Source organism: Ursus americanus, chromosome 5 (assembly GCF_024610735.1).
Source record: "Ursus americanus isolate L20-20 chromosome 5, mUrsAme1.1.p, whole genome shotgun sequence".
NCBI classification, from domain to species: Eukaryota; Metazoa; Chordata; class Mammalia; order Carnivora; family Ursidae; genus Ursus; species Ursus americanus.
The window spans coordinates 35,673,456-35,678,499 of record NC_142131.1 but is presented as its reverse complement, the minus strand read 5'-3'; the positions used below and the strand labels follow the sequence as shown (position 1 = coordinate 35,678,499).

The 5,044-nt window shown below is 42.1% G+C and overlaps 1 pseudogene; it reads right to left on the bottom strand.

The window, feature by feature from the left end:
- Nucleotides 1-246: 246 nt before the first annotated feature.
- Nucleotides 247-604, bottom strand: LOC148110075 (small ribosomal subunit protein uS10 pseudogene; annotated as a pseudogene).
- Nucleotides 605-5,044: the final 4,440 nt, after the last annotated feature.

Sequence of the window (5,044 nt, the reverse complement as noted above, 5' to 3'; positions counted from 1 at the left end):
TATGTTAGTGTTTGGGGAGATATGTGTTGGGTCATACATTTCTAAGTGCAGTGTAAATGAGTGCATACTCTTTCGGTGGCAATTCATTAGTAACCAGCAAAAGTTTAAATGATCTTTTAACCCAGCAGTCCACTTCTAGATTATACTCAGACTTGTATAAAATTGGTATTACAGTTGGTTGTGTAAGAATGGAATATCTTTTTTTTTTTTTTAACAACTGTAAATCAGTTTGTTAAAAAGGTTGATTTAAGCACCTGCAATGGTGACTTCAGCCTCAACTCCTGGCTCAATACTGATGGAAGTAACCTGCTTAATAATCTCAGAACGACGGTGCAAATCACTTGAGTCGCTTGTGGATCCTCATCTGAAAACGATCCCAAGTCTTAAAAACTTCACAAGGAGTATTTCTTGTAGTGATTCTCAGAGTCTTGGTAGGCATCTGAACCGGCCATTTGTCTTTGAGATTCTTTTCCTTTGCGCCTCTGATCAAGTCAGCACATACCTTTTCCGAAGATTTTACATTGTGGCTGGTGATAGTAATTCTAATTTGGTCAATCACCACCTCCGGTTCCACGGGTGTCTTCCCAGTGTCTTTAAAAACCATAACGGCAGCGCGGCTTCTGACCGACTTGTTCCTGGTGAGAGCGAACAGTGGGGAGTCAGGAGCGGGAGCAGGGCGTCCAAAGCTCTGCTGTATCTGTGACCGCGTCTTCCTCGAAGAGGAGGACTGGAGTATCTTGAGAACAACCTAGATAGCCACCATGAGGGAAGTAGTTGGGTAAAACATGGATTACCCAATTATGGAATACCATAGAACATTAAAAAAGAATGAAGCAGCTCTTTCTGTCCAAAGTATAATGGATAAATTCTGAAATTCATTATTATATGGAAAACAGTGGATTAGGATGTTTAACATACTACACTTTTGTAGGATTTTTTTTTTAAAGCTCACAAATAAAAAAAAACCTAGCACATTGAAATTGAAGTAGCATGGCTGATTTTGTGTCCCAGTGTCCCATTAAAATGTATTGAGTAGGGAAGGTCTCCCACGTCTGGATGAGAATTCTGTTCCGCGATTTTTCTGATCATTTGTGAATTATACAAAGTCTTGTATCACTTCAAATCACCATCTCAAAGTAAGTAATTAAAATGGCCAGCCATGTGTCACAAAGCTGCCATCTTCTAGTTCCTCCTATTGTACCCATTCTCCCAAGTGAGACTGGCTCTCTCCAGGTTAGTTGTGCCTCTCTTTTTTCATGTTGTTTCGAACCATTCCAGGGTGAGGTGAGAGAGGTATGGAGAACATGAGAGTAAGAACTGGACTCTACTGCCTTAAGATGGCTTTACACTCTCTATATCTGATAGGTGTTTGAAACTGACCTTTTTACTCAGGGATAGTGTGACCAACTTGTTCGAGTTACCTGGACTTTCCCAGTTTTAACATGAGAGTCTGTGTCTCTGAAATTCCCTCAATCCAGGTCGGTTGGGATAGTTGGTCACCCTACTCAGGGCTCACTGTTGTGGCCTTTTAGCGGCATCCTTTCTAGCAGTGGAGATATCTCACCTGCTTTCCTTTGATGTGTGTGGTGCAGTCTCCATGGAACACTGCCTGCTCTTCCTCCTGGAAAGCTTGCAGTCCACCTCTAGCTTCTAACTGCCAAGGTCTCTTGTCCACCTAGACAGATTATTATTGTGCATGAATTCATACACACTCACTGTCCCTCTCCATCACCCCTGACCCCTCCCTGTCTCTATGTCTCCTGTGTGGCCCACATGTGATGCATGAGAATCACTCACACATGCTTTCTCTTGACAGACTCAGAGTTTGCAGACCCAAATCCCATGACCCACACTCTCGTATGGCTCTACCTTCAGTAGCCAGCCCATCTGTCCTTGCTGGTTCTTATCTGAGACTGAGACACTGTTACTGGTGTCAGTTTCTGTCATTGGGTAGGGCCGCATGTCTAACTCTCAAAGTAGTTCCATGGAAGGTTCTCACAAGGCCTGAGGTGGGTAGGAAATGGGAAACACTGCACTGCTCTCTCTGAAGACGTTATCTTCACAATGACACATAAAGCTCGCTTTCCTTTTTTTACCAGCAACCCACCATTTTATATCCTCAATGTGGGTATGAAATTTAAGGGTCATGAAACTGGATTCTCAGTATTTCCTTTGAAGATTTATGTTTTGGTATGGCACTCAGTTTTGTATCTGGCAGTCTAATAACTATCATCTTAGGGTCTTGGCTGAAAGTACCGTTTTAACATCCTACTTCTTTGCTTTCATATGCATGGAATAGCCCTGGAAGGATATGTAAGAGATGGTGATTGGCTTCAGGGTGAGGAAGTGGCTGGCAGAAAAGGAAAGGGAAGGAGACTTTTCACCATTTGTATGTCTATACCATTTGTACCATTTAAATGTATATACTCTGTATATATTACTTAGATGCAGGCCTCATAACTAAAATTGCCAAATTTTGAAATAATACTAAATCAGTAATAATGAATGGAAGTGGTTCTATGCAGGAATAGATGAATCGGTAAAACAGAGTGAAAAATACTGCAACAAACCTTATGCTGTACGTGAATTTGCTATGTCATGAAGGTGAACTTTGAAACTCAACAGGAAGGAATGGATTATTTGATAAATTGTGTCTCAGCAACAGGCCAACCATTTGGAGAGACAAAGTTTGGTCTCTCACTCATCCCTAAACCCAAATCAGTTTTAAATAGATTAAAATTTCGAATGAAAGAAATGAAATCATGATAGTAACAGATGCAAATACAACTGAGCAGTGGTATAATCTTAACATGGGAAAGGACATCAAGTACGATACAAGTAGGAAAGAGGTCCGATGATCAACTACATAAAAATTTAAACTTTCAAAATTATCTCAAATATAAATAACAACAGAAATGATACACACCGAGAGAAAGAATCTACAAGGCTAGGTAGCATAATGTCCACAGTAGTTTGGGTTTGTGGTAGTATTGCACAGGTGATTATAATTGTCCTCTTTTTCTTATTTCCTGGTGGTGGTTGTTTTGGAAATTAACATGTATTAGTAATAACCATATCTTAGCTTACATTTAAAATAAATGTGTGATACGTTGGGACCGTGGTAAGACTCCCTCTTGAAAGACCAGGAAAGCATAGACTGAATACGTCTGTTGATGCGGAGGAAGTGCTTTAGAGCACGTAGTCCATGCCAGGGTCCTACTTGCGGAGTTGCTGTCGATTCCTCATCATGAAAAAGGCTGAAAAATGAATGCTTTGGTGCACTTATTTACTTTGAGCCGATGTTAACAGAAGACCGTCCACAGTGACATTTGAGGCCGATTCTATGGACCAACATGAAATGGGAAGCCTTGGTATCATAAGCAGCACCCAACCGAACGCTGTCATGAAGGGGCTCCGTGCTCTAATTGATTTCTTTGCACGCCCAGGTTAAATTTTTCTAATTCCAGCTTTAGAGAAAAGGGCAAGGCAGATATTTTTAGCCAGAAGGTTCAGAGACAGAGAAATTCTGGTGGCTCTACTTCAAAAAGTCACCATTTTTCAGTGGTCACAAGTTATAACAAATACTGGAATCCACAACAGAAAAGCACACTATGTGATAAAGTGTACTACTAAGGCCTGCAGAACAGACAGGAAGATACTACATGAGTAGTAGGGACAGTCACCAAGTGCCCACCCTGTGCCAGGCAGTGTACTGTATGTTGTATTATGTGACCTCTAGCAAAAAGTAGCTTCTTTTTTTTTTTTAATATTTTATTTATTTATTCGACAGAGATAGAGACAGCCAGCAAGAGAGGGAACACAGCAGGGGGAGTGGGAGAGGAAGAAGCAGGCTTATAGCGGAGGAGCCTGATGTGGGGCTCGATCCCGTAACGCCGGGATCACGCCCTGAGCCAAAGGCAGACGCTTAACCGCTGTGCCACTCAGGTGCCCCAAAAGTAGCTTCTTTAAAAATAAGCTGCTTAATGAATTATTTTCAAAAAGGTGATTTCATAAAAACTAAAATTTGTAAAACTTCTCCAGCTCATCACATTATCCTGACAATTATTGCTCTTCAGTACAAACATAAATAGCAATTAATAAAAGTTCTAATACTTACTAAAACTTCTCTAAGGGGTACCGGGGTGGCTCAGTTGGTCAAACGTCCAGCTCTTGATTTCGGCTCAGGTCATGAGCCCAGGACTGTGAGATCGAGCCCTGCATCGGGCTCCATACTGGGCATTAAGATTCTCTCCCTCTCGGGGCGCCTGGGTGGCACAGCGGTTAAGCGTCTGCCTTTGGCTCAGGGCGTGATCTGGGCGTTATGGGATCGAGCCCCACATCAGGCTCCTCCGCTATGAGCCTGCTTCTTCCTCTCCCACTCCCCCTGCTTGTGTTCCCTCTCTTGCTGGCTGTCTCTATATCTGTCAAATAAATAAATAAAATCTTTAAAAAAAAAAAAAGATTCTCTCCCTCTCCCTCTGCTTCACTCCCTCTCTAACAAACAAAAAATTTCCCTAAGGAAGTTTTGAGATATAAATGAAGATCTTCAGACTGTTTTTCCATAGTAAAAAAGAGTCTACAGCAGAGTCAAACTCTTTGATTTCCACAAGAGGCCGAGAGATGACAGTGACGGTGACGACAATGGCCAGTACTTACTGGGCCCTTACTGTATGTCAGGCACTATTCTGAGCGCTTTACATATGTGGATTTTTTTAATCTACCCAGCAACTCTGGGAGGATTTAGATATATTCCCTTTTTTTTTTTTTTTAAGATTTTTTTTTGCGGGTGGCGAGGGCACCTGGGTGGTTCAGTTGGTTGGGTGTCTGCCTTCGGCCACGGTCATGATCCTGGGGTCCTGGGATCAAGCTCCACATTGGGCTTCCCTCCTCGGCAGGGAGCCTGCCTCTCCCTCTCCCTCTGCTACTCCCCCTACTTGTGCTCTCTCTGTTAAATACATAAATAAAATCTTTAAAAGAAAATTTTTTTTTTCTCACCCAAAGTGGAGCTTGAACTCACAACCCTGAGATCAAGAGTCACCTGTTA